We start from the raw sequence: 23142 nt of genomic DNA, 5'->3' as shown, positions 1-23142 counted from the left end.
TTAAAATGATACAAGCTATGAACAGATAAAAACCACGTCACGAGACAAGAGAGTCACCATTTATTTTTCAATTCCCTGGTTGCTTAGTGCTATCATGTTTTTGTGTCTTGGGCATATGATCAGTCCCCACAGTTCCATCTATTGTGGACAGAACCCTCTTCCCTTGTGTAACCTGAACATGCCTGCCTGTGTGCCTGGTTTTCCCATGCTGCCCAATTCATACTTCTGTAATCAGGATAACAGAATTTCTCTTACTCAAATATATGATTTGTTTGTCGCCCGCCCCTACCCCTTCCTTTTGACATCCTCCTCACTAAGCACCAGCAGCCTTGCATGACCTGGAACTCATTATGTAGACCAGGCCAGACTTGAACTCATAGAGTATTCCCACCTGCTCACACCCAACGCCTTAGAGGTGTGTCTACCTTCTAAGAATTTCCCCATGAACATAAGTGCCTTTCTCCTTTAACCTAGGATTATTGTACCCTTTTATGTCTGATCACATCAATGCAGATTACTATTTCAAAAATTGCATTAAAATTCTATAATTTGCACTGGGCATATAGCTCAGCTCATAAAGGTTTAGACTGGCATGCATGAAGCCCCGGCTTTGATCCCAGCACTTCATAATCAGATATGGTGGCATATACACCGTTACTCAGGAGATGGAGGCAGGATGATCAAGAATTCAAGTAAATCTTCAGCAAAATTGTGTTCATAGAGTTCAAGCCCAGCCTGAGCTACAAGCAACCCTGTCCCAATAAATACACAAATTTTTAAAAAAGCAACTGTATAAAATTCTATATTTAAAAACAGTGAATAAACATTGACTTTGAAAGTTTCAGAGATAAAATCGGAATGGAACTTTGGGTACACCAAGTACATAAACTATCTCTTGAGACGCAGATGACTCACAAATAGAAACAAACTTTTCACTGCCTTCAGGTACTGAGCCGAGGCTGTGGCCGTCAGTGTTTAAGTCACTCCCCACTTTCTTCTGTTTTATACATCTCAGCAGAATTACCAAAGTCACATACGAAGAGAAACCTCCAGAGGAGTTTTATTTTAGCAAACCCTTATGAAGACCTTCCTGGCTTTGAATCAATCCCGTGGTAAGAGGCCAGCAGGAAGTGCACGGGGTATATTTAGAAGCTGAGGAGAAGCTGGTAATGAGATCTTGAACTTACGCCTGCCCCCTCGGTTTCATTAGGAAAGCAACACCTCAGCCTTGCCTGTAATTAGGTGTAATTGTTTTCTTACAGAAATAATCAGAGTAATTTAACCAGCGATCTGTTTTTGTTTTTGATAATTCAAACCACAGCTCTTGCGTGGCGGAGTCTGGCGAGGGGGTGGGTAGGTACCTTAAGAAAGCGAGTGCTTTGTGTTTCTCAAGCATCTTTCCTTTCTGTGGCTCCCATCCTCCTCTGCTTCCTTGGGTCCCGTGCTGCTGTCACTGACACAGAGAGCACTGGGGTTGTCAGGTGAGTTTTCTTAGGAAGAAAACAGTTCGATGGGCTGGCAGATGAGGGCAGACCCCTCAGGAGAGTTTGGACCAACTCTAGACGGCTAGTTATCTGCCGAAGTGGGACTGGCTGGACACCCAAGTGAAAGATGCTGGATGATGGAATGAAAGAATGAAAGAAATGACGGAATGAATGACGGAACTTTCCTGGAAACAGGCTTTGCACAAAAGGAAGGCTGGTAAATAGACATTCAGTACCTACCTATGGCAGCTTATCTTTATTGCCAGCCTGAGTGGGTTTAAAAGAAGTCCAAGTGCACGGGAGTGAGAGCATTGTCAGAGGGCGCTAACTGAGCAGAGAAGACCCACTCTGAGCGTTAGGGGCTCCAGCCCATGGGCTCGGGGACCGAGCAGGATAAAGAGAAAAAGACAAAGCCTACTGAGCTTCAGCATCTCCTTTCTCTACTTCCATCTGCCATGACACGAGCAGTTGTCCTCCACCTTCATTTTCCTCTACTCAAATGCACGTGGCCGAGTCCCCCAAAACCGAAATACAGATAGATCTTTCCTCTCTTGGTATTTTGGTACAGATTCAGGAAAAATAGCAAATACCCTAATGTGTTGGTTCAGCTGTTTATAGGAGCAGATAGCTGCAGGGGTAGCGGGGTCTGGTTTGCACTTGAGCCCCAGATCTCTTCATCCTGCCATTATAAACCCCTCTGAATCACAGGTTTCTGACTTGTGAAAGGGGTGCAGAATGCTTTTGGGGATCGCATAGTCTTCTGAGCATGCAGTGAGATGTACAAGAATGAGTTATTCCTGATTGGCAGACTTCTCAGCACAGGACACACTTTTCCGGACTTACGTCTGGGGAAGTGGGATCAAGGGAAGCTTTGCCTTATGGGGTCGCAGCTCCTGTGACAGGGACTTAGGGCTATCTATCAGATCCTCCTTCCTGAAAACTTGAGGGACCATTCCAAAGCCTTATAAATACATCTCCCAACAGCTCTGCCACTCATCATTGAGATATCCCAGAAGGAGAACGCACATTGGAAGGCGAGAAAGGAGCCCAGCCTCACTAACAAGAGCTCTAGGAGACAGGGCAGGTGTTTTTACATATTTCACATAATTCTTATAAGCACCCAGCTAGCTGTGCTTGCAAATCCTTTCTATCTCTCTGTGGACCAGAGAGAGAGAGAAGTCTCTTGCCAAAAGCCACATGGCTAATGTGTGGAATGGAATTAAATTTACCCAAGTCTGTCTGCCTTTCAAATTTTTCTTTCTCATTACTAAATCAGGATCCCTCTGTCTTCATTAAGTTGGTATTTATCTAATGGTCAAAACCAACCATTATCTTTTTTTAAACCAACCATAAGATTTAGTTAAAAATATTGAAGAAGGAGGCTGGAAAGATGGCCAAGCCTTTAAGAGCATATATTGCTCTTACAGAGGACCTGAGTTTGATTCCCAGCATCTGAGGTGGGCAGCTCACAACCACCTGAAACTCCAGCTCCAGGAGATCTGACGCCCTCTTCAGGCCTCTGATGCCACCTGCATTCCTGTGCACAACTCCAGCTGCAAGGATACACACATAACACAGAGGAAGCGAGTCTCATCTTAAATGATGAACAGTTAATATATATTATCAGACACAATCAAGGCTTCCATCAGTAACTGGGAGGTGAGCCTAGAGTGAGTGACTAGCAATTGCAGGTCAGACTGGATGTCCTAGAAACACGGTGGCAGAGAAAGCATCTGTTTTTTTGTATATGAAAATGGTAGGGCAATGCTGAGAGGCCATTTGAGAGCACGGCAGCTCTTCAGTCCACATTTTCGAATCCTTTTCTGGGGATGAAAAGGCAATTTAACATAATAAATGACTCAGCAATTGCAAAGACAAAATCCTGTGCCTTGAAACAAAGGCCTCAGTCTCAGAACAGGCGGTGGGATGCTGGTTGCCAAATGGAGAAGGTGGGTTGCCTTCTATCTCTGTAGAGCAGAGGTGTCTTCATTGTCTAGCTCGCCCTGGTGATTTCCTCTCCAATTATAGGATACGGTGGTAAAAAATGATTGTGTGGTGAGCAAACATGAAAGGGAACAGTGGCCTGTTGTTCGGAGTCACATCACCATGAGAAAGCGCACAAAAATAACAAGTAATCTCCTTCCCTGGTTTCCAACATCACAGGCTGTGGGGTGACACGTCGTGACACTGGCCATCTATACACACTCTTACCCGCCCACTGCAAAAAAGAGTCCAAGTCAGTCAAGCACAGTGAAGTCTAAAAATAATGGATTTGAAGAGAGTTGAAAATCTGTGTACCAATACCATAAATTCTACTCAGAAAGAAGATACGCAATATAAATGTGGTTTTGTATATATATATATATATATATGTGTGTGTGTGTGTGTGTGTGTGTGTGTGTGTGTGTGTGTGTGTGTTCTCAAATCAAATAATGAGACTCCAGGAGCTAGTAGAAGCAATTAGCAAGGAAATTATTTTGCCAATCCATCTTCTTACATGGGTGGACTCAGAGGAGGGTAGTCTATTCTGTGAGTGTGTATTCAGTGATGCCTTATGAACTATATCGTAGTGAGAACTGAATCTAGCTTGCACGGCTTTTCCAGGCTGTTTGTGCACACCCATTTCAAGCTGTGTATTAAATGCTATTTTACTGGCTAGATGCTAATACCGAATCCATCAAATTAGCAAATACTCTTAAGATTAGGCCTTAAAAGGGAAACTTAGAGTTCTTACTAAATAAACCGTTGTTTATTGACCTATGACAAGAGGCATGGATCAAAGGGGACAGTAAGGTTGCAGGGAGCAGAGTGAGGCTGGAGGACAGTGGCCAAACAATTTGTGCTGACAAAATGTGTGTACAAAACCGGAAGGCGCAGCACAGAGGTCACATCTAAAAGTTGTGGTGGAAGTATGCTGGGCATACAGAAGTATGCTGGACATATAGAAGTACACTGGGCATACAGAAGTATGCTGGGAAATCTGAGAACTGTCTTGTTTTGATGGACGGGGATCATGGAGACGCAGTTGGCAAGCAGCCATGTCAGAGTGGTTTGTTGTGGCTCGCTGGGCAAAATTGGTTTTCTTCACATGAGTGTTGGAGTAGGGGAGGTCTCTTCAAATGTGTTTGGAAGGGGCATTACTGTATTGGAGGGCTTTTTTTTTTTTTACTTGCAAATGGGAATCAAATGGGGGGGAGGAAACATGGTGAAAAGACAGAGTTAAGGGCTTCAGGTGGGAGGCTAAGGGTACTCTTCTAGAGAGAGAGGGCAACAGGCTAAACAGAAAACCCACTTTGGCACCTGGCTTGATGAGTGCATGAACAGTGGCATGGCTCAAGCATTAGATGAAAACACCAAATATTATGCAGGGATTACGATTAGGAGAAAAGCAGCAGACTCTACGATATTGGATGTTACCCACCTGTGAAGGCCGAGACTAGGCCAAGGGAAGAGCAGAATAGAAGTGGCCTGGGAGATGGAGACTGAGAGCCACCAGCACACAGGATACATGCTCTGAGGAGAGAGGGAGTTCAGGAAGTGTTCAATATGGGTAGAGTATGAGCAGCTGTGGAATTGGGGTGGGGCGGGGGTGCAGGAATCTCTCAGACTTCCAGTGAGAATGGAAGCCAGTGTAGGATGGGGCCGTAAGTAGAGCACAGAGGCTCAAGGCTGGATCTAGGATGGCCTTCTGCAGAGGTCTGGCTCTGCTCCGCACTGAATCCATGCTCTGTCAACGTCAGCTCTGAAAACTTCACTGGTGAACGGTGAGATAAGAAGGAAGAGTGAGGGAAGTTCCAGATCCCTCCAGATCCAGGGAGATGGATCAGAATGAGAATCTCTGTGCCAGAGGGAGGTGTGCTGCGCGGTCACAGTGAGTGCCACTCACTGCCCCCCAGACCTGTTCCAAAGCCCCTTTGTGAAGTTATATTCCTAACTGAATGCGTCTCAGTCTGTTTTAATGAGAGTCTAACGTGTGTAAGAGCATAGGGTCTTCTAATCCTGATTCCAACTGTGTGTAGGGTTGAGGGAACAGTGGAGGCACAAAATGGGGCAGACAGGCGTTTTCCTGATACAACCACATACGTTTTATGCACTGAATTAATAGCCTTCAATACCACAGTTCAACCTACAGGAAGTCGAGAAGGAACTAACAAGAAGATCAGAATGGTGGGAAAATTTTCCTCCCTGAAGGTACTAATAAAATGCAAAGTAAACAGCATCATGAGATTGGTGGATATGTTCTGCGGATCTCACATAATAAGACACGTATATTTGAAACACTAGAAATGTAGTTAGTCTGGAGCTGGGGCCATGGCTCTCTGTGGGAAGAGGTTCCTGCATCTCATGCCTGGGAATCCTAGTTCAACCCCTAGACCCCGTGTAAAAGTGGAAGGAGACGAGTGTGCATGGGGGCAGGAGTGTCTATGTATACCCATCATCAACACACACACACACACACACACACACACACACACACACACACACACACACACACAGCCTATCGCAAATAAACTTCTTGACTGAGAATGGCACAAGGTTTTCTCTTTAAGCAATAGGTAGCCAAAATTAAAATGCGCTTAGCTGCCGACCCATATTTAGCATGAGACTATTTACAATAGCCAAATTACGAAATCAATGTTGCCGCACTTTAACAAAGAAGACAAAGAAAACACGGGGCCTGGATCAGCGGAGTAGTTCCAGCCATAAAGAAGAACTAAGCCACGCTGTTTTCAGGATGGAAGTGAGAGCCATCACGCTAATCTGTAAGTCAGACTCGGAAAGACAAGAACTGCCCATTTCCCCTCCTCTTTGGACTCTATGTGTAATAGAGGCACAAGGGCAGATGAGGACAGGCAGGGAAGAAGCAGAGGCTGTGGGTAAGGGGAAGAGGAACCAAGAATGGGAGGACCAGGTAGGTAAGGTTCACATACAGATACGTCACAGTGTGTGCACAAACTTCCAGAACGAATGGAGATGGGACCTGAAAATTCAAAACTCTTCTCAGAATTTCCAGCCCAAAGGTGATGGAATGGACATTTTTGTGTCGTAAGCATGATAACACGCAACGAGACTGAAAATGAAAAGTCACGTGAAACAGCTAAATGCTTGGGTTACATTAGTAACCCAAAAGAAATAAAAATGGATGCTCAGTGATTTTCCTCAGGGCGGTTTCACGAAGCAGAGCAGGCAACTTTGAGAAAAGCACAAAGAAGCCCTCAAACCCAGAGACAAGCTTCCCAAAATACAGGAAAGGAGCTGGGTAAGCAAGTAACCCCCAGACTTGTTTGACTGATGAAGTGAAACAAAGCAAGCAGCCAGTGCTGACCTGGGTCAAGACAAAATAATTAAAAAGTGGGTGGATGAATTAGAGTGCAGAGCTGAAAGCAAGAATCAGCCACCAACCCGACACAGGCGACGCTGAGAACTTCAAGCGAGTACTTACAAAAGTCTCTTCAAATAACTTTGAAGTGGATGATTTTTTTTTGTAGTCGAAAATACAAATTACTAAAATTAAACCTGGACGTGCCAGCATAAGACCCCGCATGCGCAAACAGCAAGGTTTCCGCCGTTCTGCGAGACTTCTCCCTCAAAGCGGCGCCAGGCACAGATGGCTTCCGGGTGAACTCTTCCAGCCTCCATAGAGCAGAAACTGCAGCGTGAGTTAAATGGTTCTCAAGTGGAGACTAAAGGAAGTCTTCCAAATGATTTTTTAAAAGCCAACATTGCATTCATTCCAGAACCTTACAATGAGAGCTCAGGAAACAAAACTTGAGAGGAAGCGCAGTTCTGACTTTTTCCGAGTGTAAGTCCCACAGAACGGTCCTGAGTCACCTCAGTGATATATTTCTTAGAGAAGCTGGAGGGACGGGGAGCCCACAGTCAGTCATCATTCCCCCGGAGGAGCATGTGTCCAGTTGTTATAAGTCACAGATGGATGTGAATGTCTATTTCAACTGTTGATTTTTATAGTTAGGTATAATCCTTCCTTCCTTCTTTCCTTCCTTCCTTCTTTCTTTCCTTCCTTCTTTCTTTCCTTCCTTCTTTCCTTCCTTCATTCCCTCCTTCCCTCCTTCCTTCCTTCATTCCCTTCTTCCCTCCTTCCTTCCTCCATCCCTCCATCCTTCCCTCTTTCCTTTCCTCACTTCTCTTCTTTTTGAACTCATGGTTTTACCCTGTAGCTCAGGCTTGACCAGAAACTCACCACATAGCCCATGCTTGTCTCAAGCTCATCGTTGTTGCAATCTTCAGCCTCCTGAGTAGAGGGGGGTTAGAGGCAGGAGCCCCGACTCCTGGACTAACTCAACTGTTGTAATTTAGATTTCTCTTACAAACACAATAGTAATAAAAAAATAAGTTTCTAGTGCTATTTTGCTAGTTTTACTTTATGCTCTTTTATAAAATAATCTCATTTCATTGGTACTAAAACTCCCAGTAAGAATTGCCATGATGCTCCCTTCTGTGGGGGGAATTGGTCCAGGCAGGGGTGCCCCATGGTTCTGAGGTAGACAGTTTGTTTTTAAACTGAAGGAGATGGACTGACCAAGTGAAAGCAAAGGAGATGAACAGTGGAGACTCTTCTCATTTTTCAGATGATTTTCAGTTTATAAAGCCTCCATCGTCAGGTGTTATGAGGACAGTGATGTCCTGTGTAGACCATAGGTGCTGAGAGAAATGTCCTTCATAAGGCTGGACTGGGCATTTAGCCCAGTTTCTGGAACACTTGTCTAACAATGGACAGAGCACTGGGCTCCATCCCCAGCACAGTGTAAGCCTACGTGGCAGCACATTCTTCTAACCCCAGTCTTCAGGAGGTAGAACAAAGTAGGTCAGAAGTTTGACATCATCATTTGCTACACAACAAATTTGAGGTGATGCTGGGCTACATTTTGTTTTCATGTAGTAAGTGATTCATTGTGACTGGGCAGTGGAGAAGCCAAGTAGCCAAGGAACAGAGATTTCGAGCAAAGAAAGAACATAAAAATCTGTTAGAGGAGAAGTGGAGTCAGCACTTAGGTGGAGAAGGAGGCAATGATGTCCCCACCATTGTGTGGAAAGCTGAGAATCTGAGACGCAGGACTCTCTTTGAGTTTGTGATAAAGACGATGAGTTACACAGGTGCTTGCGAAGAGGTCCATGTCAACAAATTACTTAAGTGTCATAGAACAGAATGAACCAATAGAAAGAGAAGGCAAGAATCAAAAGAAGAGGACCAGATGGCTCCAGTGTACAGGCCGGGCCAACCTAGGAAAGGCATGTGCATCCATGCTTTCATGCCTCAGGCCAGTAGGCCTCTACTTCATTGTTCTGTCTTCCTGCTTCTCAATGTCTGCTGGGTGCACACAGCAGTTGGCCAGAGGTGCTTCTTCATCCAACCGTTTCAGCCTCTACATCTGTGCTGTTGTGTGTTTATGCATGTTCAAGTATAAGAAAGAGTTTCCAAGACCCTGAGATCCAGAGACGTTCTGTAAGCACCTAGCCTGGTTCTGAGTGGATAAAACAACGTGAGGGCAGACTGGCAGGGTCTCTCTGCTACTCGGCAAGGCCAGTTCTTCAAGGGTATGTGGAGATAGAGGCAGAGGCAGGGCTAGACTTGGTACAAAGGATGGGTATACAGTTTTATGTGGGGTCAGTGAGCCATGTGACCAGGGGAAGCTAATTGGGAGGAAGAGTTAGGTTGAGATGTGTCCAAACCCCGAAAGTCTCGTCCTGTGACTGGCAGGAATAGGACTACTTTCTTGCTGCTCTAGGACCGTGTGTCCCAACCCTTGTATCCTTGTGACCCTCACTTCTGTGTCTCCTTGAAGTACTCACACATTCTGGTGGCCAGGTTTCAGCAAGCTCCTGAAATTCCTCTTCATGCAAATTAAGCACTCCCTGCAACCCATCTCCAGTCAATGATGTACACTCATCCTGAATACCCCTACCCACTCCCTAAGGTTCATATAGCCTTTGTTTACCCCCAATAAAGAGAGCTGTTTTAGTGAAAACCATCTCTGGAGAAGACTGTTTCTCTCGTACTCAGCAACCAACTGAGATCCTGCCTCACCCATCTGTCCTGGCTAAGCTTCATTCCCTCTAGTCCAGCCTGGTGCTCAATGGTCCCTGGATACCCCTAAGGGGAAAAGCAGTCCTGGGGCAGCAGTTTTACACTCCCAGATTTAAGGCCACAGTGTTTCTCACCACCCAGTGCCTTGCCACTAACTACTCACTTGATGTTTTCATGCGTCGTCTTGATGATATGGAGTTATCATCAGACAGTGCTCACAGAAAGAGAGAAAAGACCAGGCAGGCTGTGGCTTTGTGGTAGAACACTTGCCGGGTATGTGCAAGGCCCCACGTTCAATATCCAACACTGCATGGAGAAGGGAAAGTTGTTTTTTGTTCCTGGTATGAATTTCATATGAAAGAAAGAGAAAAGCCTGAAGGGTACAGCTGGATGCTCACAAATTATCATGTAGGGTGGGTCATTGGGTAGAAAATTATCTCTGACTGAGACAAAATTTTCCTTCCAAACACCCTCAGTTGGAGGCTTGGTGGGCACAGCCAGCAAATGAGGGTTTCGCTGCTAATGCAACCAAAGCCAGCCATTGGAGGTGGGGTGTACCCTGTGTGGATTTTAACTAGTTCCATCTTCTCAGAAACAATGGAGTTGGGAAGAGGAGAGGGAGGTTGCTACAGAATGCAACAGGAGGAAAGAGTCCAAGAAAAACAAAAAACAAACAAACAAAAAAAACCCAACAAACTAAATTGCCTACAGTAGAAGAATAAATAAAAAGCCCCAGGAATTACTCATAGCTGTAGCCTCAAAGGTCCCATAAAATGTAACTCTCTGATTTACCTTCCTTGTCTCCTGTAGTGGCTGCCAGACAAAATTAAAAACGGGCCCATGAAACTAGCGAGATTGAGAATGACATGAAGAATGCTTCAGAGGCTCCAGATTTTAAGTGCCTTTCCACTTAATTGTCTTTGGTTGCCAGATATGGAGGGGACGGAGAGGGAGAGGGAGAAGGGACTGGCTTGGAACACTTAGCTGGTGACAGAGGACAAAGCATCATGCTTTGAGCATGCTAATGGCTACCTGTGCCCCCCTGCATTTTGTCTCCACCACAATAAAGGATGCTCTGTTTCAAGCAGGTCCATGCCAGAGCCCAGGTATTCTAAATGGTGAGAGCAGGCAACATTTTGCACATATATATCAGCAATGCCTCTCAGTGATTCTCAGCCTTTTGGGGGAATGCTTGGATGATGAATATGGTCCTGGGACTGGGAGCAGAGGGTAGATTGGTCCTTTCTGTGCTAGGCCAGCTCTTCCAAGGCAGTGCAGTGCTATGTCTATTTGGGGACAGTGACTGCAATAAACATTTACTGTTAACTTGCTGTAATACAGAAATTATGAAGCAACTGGAAATCACAGTAGAGAGCAATAACTGGCGGTGGCTGTATTCAATGGCTGAAGGGCAGTTATGCGATGGCTGATGTAGTGTGGGCTGGCTTGCCAGCCAACTGTTGGCTGGTGTAGAATGGCTTCGATCAGGCTATCTGCCCTTTCCATGCATCTTGCCCTCTCTACTGACCCAGTCTGACTTTGGTTTCTTCATGGTGATATCAGAAATTCAGGAGACCAGAGAGGACACACAAAGCCTCTTGAGACACAGTCTCAGAAAGAGGACAGTGGCACCTCGGCCACATTTTTTTGGCCAAAGCAAGACACAGACTGGTTCAAATTCAAAGGGAAGCAGAGAAGACTCGAAATATTGAGAAGAGCTACAAAATCAAGGGGAATGTAATTAGGTCATAAGGAGAGGGAAAATGAGGGTCCTCCCCATACCTTACCAGGGTCACCATGCGCTGTGCCTGCAAGATGCTTAGGGTAAAGCAACATATCCTTTGATCCTACACCTCTCCTTCTTACTCCCACGAGAGACACAGCTTACCACCAGCCTGACCTTGTCACTAGGGAGAAGGACAGTGTGACTTTTCACCATATGCTGTTCTCTTTTGCTTCTTGGCTTTTTTTCTAGAAAGCAGGAATGTTGTGTATGAATACAGGAGAGATTTTTTCCATTAAATTTTACACCCTGGGCTTCAGCAGAAACGCCACTGAAACCCACGCAGAGGGTGGGCTGGTGTCTCACTCTGATTCTCCTTATCCACGTGCTAAGCCCAGTTCCCAGCTAAGCCAGTGTTGTCTGCAGCTGTTTTCTCCCGCAGCACATGCACTCCTCCAAATGGTGGCTGCTTTGACTTAGTGGTTATGTGCTTACAGTCCATCAACCAAAGTAGGCTTTAGCTAATGGTTGAGTGAATGGGACTATGGGAGAATGTCCATTGCTTTAAGAGAGGAACATTTCTGGGTGCAGATTGTGGGGTAGACTGTAGCAGACCAACCTGAAGCTGACCTTTATCTGAAGTTACATCTTCCTTCGGTTTCTTCTCTTGGCTCACACTACCTGACTTATTTCCATTCTCCTAGGAGCATTCCATCAATGTAGCAGGTCCTCTGTCCAGGACTCTGCTTCCAGTAACACTTAAATGCCCATCTAGACCACATGTATTCCAGGGAAAGAAGAAGAAGAAGGCATGGTCCTCTTTCTGGTACCAGGGCAAGTCTTACATAATGGATGTGGATTCTGTTCTAGTGAAAGCTATACCCACAAGTCTTTGGAGGTAATAGATGTTTGAATGGTGGTGGTAGCTAGACTGCTGGGAATTTTCAATATTTTATGCGAAACATCCTTGCGACTCTCAGACATGCCTGGCTAAGGCTTGGAGAAAGGAGAGAGGTGAGGGGTCTTGTGTAAGAAAAACAAAACAAAACAAAACAAAACAAAAAACAACAAAAAACAAACAAACAAAAACAAATCAGTAACATTGAGATTTTTTTTCTATGTTAATGTGAGCCACACCCTAACACATCACAGTCCAGTGAATCTGTAAAACTTAGATCACCTTTTCCCAGTGATTTCACCGGGAACATGTTTATCAGTATGAAGTCAAATGATAAAGAAACATGCTTAATAAGTCAATCGAGCCCCCCAGGACTCTAGGGGCTATGGAGTGAGTACAAGCTTCACCCCCCACAGACACCCAATGAGCAGCATTTGGTCTGCTTCTTAGGAAGGGGTGGTGTGACCATTACTCACCAGCATTCTGGATAGACATCCATGCCTTAACCTGTGCCCTCTAGTGCATTCTCCAAGCCTTTGCCACATTGATGTTGCAAAAATTCTTATCCTTGCTACTGCTTTAATTAAATGTTCCCTTCCTCCAGTCCTGTTGTTTTAAACGGCAAACTTTCTACCTTCGAAAGGTGTTTCAGTATTCCACTGTGAGCAGATCCAGCACTTGGTCCATTCCTGCCGAAGGATGCTTATGTTGCTATCCTGGGTGATATTGAAATGGACCAAGGAGTTCAGATGTCTCCTTATCAGACTGGTTTCCACTACATGGATATAAGCCATCATTTCATTTATTTGTGTAAGCTTTAAAAAAAAATCAATCTCATAGAGGCATAGAGGAGAAAAGTGGATGCCAGGGCCGAGGGTCTTATGCAAAGGGATGAGAAAAGGGAACACTCTAACCGGGTGTATAGAGTTTTAGTTACAAGAATATAATTTAGTGACCCATTGCATTATGGGTTGATCACAGTTGGTCTTAGTTTTCATAGATTGCAAAATTGCTGAGATATTTTTAATGTTCTCATCACAAAGCTGTGATAACTTGGTGAGGTGATAGATGTTAATTAGCTTTATTGCATTTTATTATAGTGTACACATCAATCAAAGCATCTCACCATGCTCATATATATATGTATGTATGTATGTATGTCACACACGCATATATCAATGCCAATTAAAAATTAAATTAGTTTCAAATTTCCTTTGGTTACTTTTGGCTATAACATAAAATGGGAAACTACCTAGTATCAAAGTAAGAAACATTTTGCTTATTTTCAAAAGTTTCCTTTACATTTATTGTGTAGTGTGTGTGTGCGTGCGTGCGTGCGTGTGTGTGTGTGTGTGTGTGTGTGTGTGTGTGTGTGTACACATGCTACAGTGCTCATGTAAAGGTCAGGGGCAACTTTGGGGACTCAGTTGCTCAGTTCTCTGCTTTCACCACGCAGGCAGGTCCTCAGGCTCAGCAGCAGGCCCCTTCCTGCTGTGTCATCTTGCTGGCCATGTAAATGCATTTTGTGGCAGCTTGTCTAGCAGTTCTTTTCAGTTTCTGATAGGTCTCGGCTGGCTCTGGGCTGTTTGCTGAGTAGGCTGTGAGTTCTTACCCTGGTAGGCTTGCAAGCATGCTTTTCCTTGACTCAGGGAGCCCTTTGTGCTCTGAAGCCGATGAGCCTCGAGTCATCTTGCCAGCACCCTCATCTTGTCCATCACCCCTACCTCTGGCAGGGGTGTCTCCTGCTTCTATCAATTTTCCTTACTACCTCAGGATACACACTTGTTATATTCATCCTGGGCAAGTAGGGCACACTAAAAATACATCTATCATCGGCAATGTGTGATGGATGAATGCATCAGAATGCATAATTCTTCTAGAAGAACCTCCTAAAGCCGGAAAAACAAGTATAAACAAACAAAACAAGGTTCAAGAGCACTGAGTAAAAGTAAGGCTTCCGTGGACCTCAGCTCCAACTCAATTTTTTTATTCATGGAAAAGTCACATTTCTTGTTACTTTAAAGAACTGTTGTTCACGTTTTTCATTGATGTTATTTATAAAGTCTGACTTGGGGAATTTAGGAAAGTTTCTCTTCTCTTTTTGAGCAATGTGTCATATGAAAAATATCAGTTCAGACCAAGATATGAGAGGCTGTTTCTTTTCAGGACTCTAAAATAGTTTCCGTGTGTATGAGGGGGATCACAGGGTAGGAAAGGCATCATGTGTGTGTATGAGGGGAATTACAGGGTGAGGCAGGCATCATCTGTGTGTATAAGGGAGGGCCACAGGGTAGGGCAGGCATCATGTGTGTGCATGAGGGGGATCACAGGGTGGGGCAGGCATCATGTGTGTGCATGAAGGGGATCACAGGGTGGGGCAGGCATCATGTGTGTGCATGAGGGGGATCACAGGGTGGGGCAGGCATCATGTGTGTACATGAAGGGGATCACAGGGTGGGGCAGGCATCATATGTGTGCATGAGGGGGATCACAGGGTGGGGCAGGCATCATATGTGTGCATGAGGGGGATCACAGGGTGGGGCAGGCATCATGTGTGTGCATGAGGGGGATCACAGGGTGGAGCAGGCATCATGTGTGTGTGTGAGGGGGGTCACAGACACTATGCATGTGCATGAAGGATGTCATGGGGTAAGACAGACAATATGTGTGTGTGCGCATCAAGGGTGTCATGGGGTGAGACAGACACTATGTGTGTGCGTGCATGAAGCATGTCATGAGGTGGTGGGTGAGTCCCTGTGGGACAGAATCTATGCTGTCAACATGCATCATATTCTTTAAATGGCTCTACAGGTGTCAGTTTCTTAAAGCAAAGGAGACTGGACACATACACCCAGCATCAAGTGAGCCAAGCAGGCTGCCAACCAAAGAAACGCGAAACCTCATGAATAAGCAGCTGAGAGAGAGAGAGAGAGAGATCACATTTCTAATTACCTCCACGCTGCCCTCATTTTCATACACATGACAATCGCTTAGGGAACTCGATATAAATATTTGTGCCTAGGTTTAAACACTCAGAAAAATTCTGATTGAGTTAGACCTAGCGGTAGAGGGTTTGCACATTTAAAACAAACACAGGCTTCCTTGACATTCAGGAGGGACTCTGGCCACACATTCAGTATGCTTCACACAGCCAGCTACTCTCTAGTCACAAAACTTGTATTTAGAAAAGTGAGGAGAAAGGGTAAGGTGCAGTCTCCTTATAGAAGCCTGTGTGAGGTGATGTCAGGTCAGCTCTGCACCTGTCATCTCCTTCTCTCTCCTGGGTGGATCTTTGGCTCATTTCAGAGTATAGGTCATTCACTTCCTTAGTGAAATTGCTTCTTCTTATGTGTATTTTTCACTGGGGGAAGGGATGGGATCACTGCCTTGGCATCTTTCTTAAGTAGGTCATTATTTGTGCAACTCATTTGGTTTTGGGTTTTTGTTTTTGTTTTTTGTTTGTTTTGTTTTTTTTGCATATTGATTTTATATCCTACACTTCTATTGAACACATGTTTCAGTTCTGAACATTTCTTTTGGAAGGAGTCATCAGGGAACTGATGCTTGCCTTGCCTGAGTTCCATCCCCAGAACCCATGATGTTATGAGCTTGTGACTCCAGGGTTCAGGAGACAGAGATCTCTGTGGCTCACTGGCCTGCCAGCCCAACTTACTTGTGCTCAGGTCAGTGAGAGACTTTACCTCCAAAAACCTAGATGGATGGCTCCTAAGGAATGGCACCCAACACACCACACACACACACACACACACACACAAAGGGTCATTGGGGATTTAAAGTCGTCTAATGAGCTGGGTGTGGTGGCACACTCCTTTAATCCCAGCACTCGGGAGGCAGAGGCAGGCAGATTGCTGTGAGTTCAAGACCAGCCTGGTCTACAAAGCAAGTCCAGGACATTCAAGGCTACACAGAGAAACCCTGTCTCGAAAAACTGTATATATGTGTATATATGTTCGTCTAATGATTACTTAATCTATGTCTGATTAGGATGGCTTATGTTTTCTTTTGTGTGGTTGTTTCTGCCAGCACATTCCTATTGATAGACATTTGATGGCGGCAAGAATCCCTTCCCTTCTATTGTTATTTGGTTTTATAATATAAACTAACTTTGAGTCTCAGAGATAAACCCTGTTTGATCATCATGTATAACTGTTTGGATGTATAACTGAATTAAAAATTCCTAGTAATTATCAAAACAGCAGGGCAGTTGCCCATGTGAACTTGATGCCCTTGTGACAGCATGCTCCAGCCCAAGAGAATCCCAACGCAGGGGGATGATGAGGTAATCCAGAAGTCTGACCCTTAGCTGAGGCGCTGTTGGTAACTGAGCACTTCCGGGAGATGCAGAATCAGTTTTCTCTAAGGATGTAGCCTCTGATAGGTAATGGACAGCCATACAGCCCAGAGTGTGTGGGCAAGACAAATTGGGCTATATGTATTTTTTTTTTTCCAATGAAGACACAAAGTTGGGTAAGTACGGAATAAGGAGTGGACCTGGGAGGAGATGCAGGAGGAGAAGTAATATGATCCTTTCTCTGATGGTGTTATTGTTGTGGACCCTAGTTACTCATTGCTTTATTCCTTCATTTCATCCAGCCTAATACACAAGTTCAGTGGGAACCAGTTTTATGTATGGCCCTCAGCTAAGCTTCCCAGCTTTGCAGAACTCAGGATGGCTACCAAATCGCTGAGCTACTTCTACATAACAAAAACAACTAGCCTGATTTTTTTTTTTTTTTTTGCTTAAAAACTGTATTTAATGTGTGCATGTGTATACGTTTGTGCACATGTGCCATGGTACACTTGTTAAGGTCAGAGCACAGCTTGGAGTCCGTGAGGATCAAGGTCAGGTTGTCAGGCTTTGGGGCCTCTTCCCAGCTGTACTGCCACCTCCCCAGCCTTGGCTTCGCATCTTGAGAAGCTGGCTGCCTTCTCAGGCTTAGCTTACAGTGAGCAATCTCCAAGCATCTCACAATAGTGGGTGGAGCCACTGACCTTGGTGTGTTCTAATAGGCAGAGGCTTGGATTGGCCCCTTTTATGAAAGACAAAAGAACACGAGACTGCCTTTGTGTTTTTAAGGGTGCAATCTGGGGAAACAGAGCCAAAAGACAGACGTTCAGAAGATAGGAGGGAGTGTGCTTTTTTATTTTCCTAAAATGATTTATTTTTATCTTATTCATGAATATCTGCTCGCATGTATACATGCCTGTACAGCAGGCATTTGCAGGGCCACCAGAGGCCAGAGAGGGCGTCACATCCCCTGGAACTGGAGTTAGGGTTAGTTTTGAGCTACCATGTGATGGTGGGACCTGAACTTGAGTCCCTTGGGAGAGTGGTAAGTAAGTACTTTTAACCACTGAGCTATTTCTCTATCTCTCGGCATATGTTCCCTCACTCTTCTGTTAAATATTTGTCACAGTGTCTAGCAGAGGGTTGAGGGCACAGTGCTGTTTAAGCAGGTACATCTGTGGTTTTACTATGAGAAAAACACTATTTTGAATTAGGCTCATGTTTTCTGAGTTGTTTTCATGCTAAGAGATTTATTTATCTTCTCTTGGACTACATTCTGAGCTGAGAATTATAAGATAAAGGAAAAAAAAAATAATGATGGGAAAATAATTGCCAGGCTCCTTGTGTGACTCCTCATTAGAGCTGGGTTTAGTGAGGTGTTTGCTGGCAAACTCAAGGCTCATGTGTAAAACCTGGAATCCGGTTAGACACTGAGTGCTCACAGGAACAGCAAAGACATCAGAGGAGGACCAGAGAGGGGAAAAAAAAAAATTCTGGAGACAGATGCTTTCATGCCCTTGGAACTTAGCAATAATTGTTTTGCAATGATCAGAGTGCTTTCTGTGCTAGCCATAGACTTACTTTGCAGAAGGACAGACTAGGAAGAGGAGGTAAGAAACTTTCATCTGCTGAACTGACAAGGGGAAGTTCACAGTGTAAACAATCTTGTTCAACACTCAGGACTGTCGTGCTATGAAGTGACTCACCATGAGATCATCTCTCCCTTCAGCAATGAGGAGACTGAGGGACAGAGGGTCCCAATTCACAGATCCCCATATCTGATAAACCCTAGTTCTTTGTTCATTTTATTAAGTCATAGCCGTTCAAAGATGCTTACCCAGGAATAGAGATTTCTCGAAAGGTTTCTTTCTTTTTTTTTCTCCCTCCCTCCCTCCCTTCTTCCTTCCCTCCCTTCTCTTTTTTTCTTTTCTTTCTGCCAAAGTTTCTTGTCATATAGACTAGAGTGGCTTCAACCTTACAATCCTGTTTCTTCAGTCCCAAAGCTCTGGGATGACAGGTGTGTACCACCACACTTGGCTCTGATAAGTTTCAGAATTAGGAATATTGGAGGCAGTGAGATGACTCGGCAGATTTAAAGAGTGCTGACTATACTAAGCTTGATGACCCAAATTCTATCCCTGATCCCATGTGGAGAGAACTGACTTCTGAAAGTTACCCTCTGATCTGCACATGTACACACACACACACACACACACACACATCACCCCCACACATACACACAGACACATCATACACACAGATACACACACACACACACACACACACATCACCCCCCCCACACACACAGACACATCACACTACATCATATCACATACACACCATACCTCACACACATACACATCAACACCACACACACACCAGGCACAGACACACATGCACACATACATGTTATGCACATACACCGCACATCAAACCATATACACACACACACACACGTACCACACACACCATCCCTCACACACATATACACACACCATAGAACACCACGTACACTATAGAACGCCACTTACATACACCACACACAGATACACATGCACACACATGCACACACATGCACACATACCACATAACACCACACCACACACACACACACACACATATATATATATATACACACACCTTACAACACCACACACAGACACATGTGTACACACGCATACCATACAACACCACACATAGATACACAGATACCCCCCACGTATATGTGTGCACACACATACATACAAACATACCACGCACCACCACATGCTCACCCCACCACACAACACCTCAACAGACACACAGAGACATGCCACACACACTACCACATACCACCGCACCACACACACATAGACACACCGCACACACACACACACACACGTGCACACACACATACATACAAACACACACAGCACAATACCACACACATACACCACACACATAGTAACAGTAGTTAAAATACACATTTTTTAAAAGACATGATAACCTTGGCTTTCTGAAGTGATAGCGAAGAGAGTAAATGTATGAGAAAAGCCGGAACATGAACCATAAGAGTTTTGAATTATTATTATTATTATTATTATTATTGTCACTTGATTCTGCCTCATGAGTTAGCAGGGTCGAGGGTCCTGGTTTGGCCTTGGTTACAGTACGGGTGGTGATGGATGGTGAAATGGATGGATGGTCTACACAACACTTCTGCACGTGTGTCTTTGTCTTCTCACTACCTTGGTACCGACCTTGTTCTTGTGTCTCCCGGGCGGGGGGCGGGGGGCAAATGCGGTAGATGCCTTATTGTGGAGAAACTAGTCTCCAACCCAAAGTGGCCTGGAAGTCTGAGCTGCGCATCCATCTCTGTGACAGGAAAACACTTGATTCTTCAAAGACCCGTTGTTCCTTCTTCTTGTCCTTGAAAACCTCCTATTCGAAACAGCAGGGAACAGAGGAAAACTAACATAGTTTACTCTTTGGATTTCTACCAGTCCAATTTTCTGTGTTAGTTTCTAAAATAAATGTTGCAGCTAAAAAAAAAAAAAAAACCCCAACTGGAATTCTGCTTTTAGTTATTCCATCCGTATGTAGGAGGGGTTTGTCTCTAGGACATAGAAGCGTATATAACTAGGACTTACTGACTCTTTTTTAATGTTATAATTTATTCAGATTACATCCCCAATGTTATCCCTTAGCTTGTATCTTCCCATTCCCAGCTTCCCTCCCTCTTCCACCCTTTTCCCCTCCCCTAGACCTCTGACAGAAGAGGCCCTCCTCCCTACCATATGACCACAGCCTATCAGGTCTCTCATCTGGATAGCCTGCTTCCCCTTCCCCTTTGTGCCTGCCAGGCCTCCCCACCAAGGGAAAGTGATCAAATCAGGGGTGCCAGAGTCCTGGTTTGTTGTTGCTGGACGCTGCAACCTTCAGCAGCCACAGATTCTTGAGTAAGTGGCACTGCCAAGGGGATTTAGCACCCATGCTGTGAAGTTATGCATGCGCTTCCCCCACCCCTGTCTCTAGCTTGCTTGTGGGGTCCTCTCCCATGAGTCCCATTTGTGTTCTGCCATGTATTTGCTTGAGTACAAGGGCAAACAGATGTTGCCCTCTGTACTGTAAAGCATACAGAAAATGAACAATTAATGAGTGTCCATGACAAGCCTACTCATCTCCAGCATTGATGGCCTTTGGAAACATATAGTCCATGCAAGCTCATTTTGGGTTGTTTGGTCTTCATTTACATGCATAGCAGAACTAACCCAAAGCTATATTCACATCCACCCAGTGGGACTCTTCAATTATTCTAAGAAATAAAACCAATGAGTGTTTTCATTTAAAATATTTGAAAGGATTTTCTCCAAATGTATTCATACTTTTGCATTAAAAAAAAAAACCTCTTAATCCAGTCTATTGTCATCTACTTAAACAGAGGTAAATGTAGTTATAAATGACTTCTGATTATAGTTATTATATCTAGGCTTAAGATATATATACATATATACACATATATATATGTGATAATGATGGCATAGAGTGTTTTTGCTGCGTTAAGTAGCCATTTAATGAGAAATAGATATCATGATTTATTTGCTCTTTGAATTACCCAGTATTAGACATATATATATACCATTACACACGCACATTCACACAGACACAGACACACACACACACACACACACACACACACCTTATGTGTCTGCCTTTATTTCACAGTTTGTTTTCTTAGCACATCTCTGCCACTACAGGCTCATCCTGGTCTCTTTTGGTTTCCACACTATTGGAGCAGAGTCTAAGTCAGCTGCACATTGTCCTGTTGTCTGGTAGATGTGCGGTGGACACCTGGTACCCAGGCAGTGGCACTGTGAGCAGGACTGAACCTCTCTCTGAGATACAATTTATTTTCAACCACTAGTCTGATATCTCCACTCTAGAATGTTCTATTTGGCGGCAGAATCTGCCTTACATTTCTAGATTGTGATTTGATCCTTCTAAACAAGCGTCTTTCTATTCCCACTTGATTCCGTGACTAATTCTGACAAGCTCCATTATGCTGTTCAAAACCTAATGGGCATTTTTATCTTCAAGCCATCTCCATCATCCCATCTGTATCTGCCTGCATCCATGTCCTCCTCTCCATCTGCACCGCACACCTATATATTCATTTCCATTTCCATGCCTACCACATCTTCATCCCCACCTCTACCTCCACCCCAGCTTCATCTCCATCCCCATATCTGTCCTCATCTCATCTCCATCATCTCCTTCTCTATCTTTACCTTCCTAGCTTCATCCTCACGCCGTTCACACCAACATCTCCAGCTCTGATTACCAATACTAATTTTAATCACTTCTGACTCATGATCCTCACTCATAGGACTGTTCCATCCACTAACCAATTAAAAAAAATTTTCAAACCCATATCCTTATAATTCACGGTGGTAAGTCATTTTGGGACCACTCAGATGATAGACACTGGTTGATACAATGCACCGTTTCAGCTGATTGACCAATAGAGAATCAGAAGCTGTCAATGCATCACTTCAGTGATCCTGTATCGCTGCTCTATTCACATCCTTGGTTCTTTCCTGTTGCCTATAGTTTCTATTACCTATATATCTTACAGATTTGTTTTTCTTCACCTGCGTTTGACATGACTGTCTATGCTTTCCTTTTATCCAAGGCTCAAATTTCTTTCCCTTGCTCATGCTTCTACTAATAAAGTTTCTGAAAGTCTTGAAAAGTAGAAACCAAAGAAATCCAATACTACATTTTAGTATAATAAAAAAAAAAATGTGCTGTAGAGACAGCATTGTGATTAGCTGGCATACAAAGAGATAAAGAGCTTTGTTAAGAAAGTCATTTAGGAGATAATAAATCTAACTCAAATGAGGCCTCTGGGTCCCACCCCAATGCATCAGATCCCCTAATTTCAGAAGCACAAATGTTATAGGATTAACACAGAATGAAATATCGAGAGGAGATTAATCATAACCCGATGCACTGTTCATCTTAAGCTTCCTTGGAGAGTCACGTTTCAGGGGACATAGGAAAGAACTCCAGAAGGAAGCCGTGATGCCCAGAGGCCAGTTGCAGAGGCAAAGGAGCCTTCATTCTCTCTGGCTTCCTAGTGGAGGAACTGACCTCTGCCAGAGCTAGAATATATCAATGCTGCTTGTAATCACAGCTCCCACCACACTCCTGACACTGTAGCACCTGCAAATTGAACTTAGAGGCACAAGATAAATTATGCAATTTGTGAGGTGCCCAGAAAACAGCTACTGTGGAAAATTACCATTAATAGCAGCCTCGTTACAAGCTTAGTTTATTCTAAACTATACTGAGTCTTGACTCTCTTACCAATGCATTATATTCTCTGTTAGGAAGATTATATAAATTTATTAGAGGAAAGTGGGCTCTTTCTAAAGCAGAAAGAACCGAATTAAAAATGTGAAAAGAATTGTGCTTCATGGAGCCCCATGATAAAAACTCATCAGTGTTTGTCAAAATTTGCACCGCAATTTTTGACAATTAAAATCATAAACCTGGCTGTCCACTTTCAAGTCAACACAACTTGTCTGAACTCAGCCCTTTGACAACAAAACAACTCGAAATTTATTGAACTCCCTTAAGCTGGTAATTTAGAGCTGTCAAATACCAATGGAGCATCATTGGGCTGATAGGATGCCACTT

This window comes from Acomys russatus, chromosome 32 (genome assembly GCF_903995435.1).
Source record: "Acomys russatus chromosome 32, mAcoRus1.1, whole genome shotgun sequence".
Lineage (NCBI taxonomy): Eukaryota > Metazoa > Chordata > Mammalia > Rodentia > Muridae > Acomys > Acomys russatus.
This window is presented reverse-complemented; position numbering follows the sequence as displayed.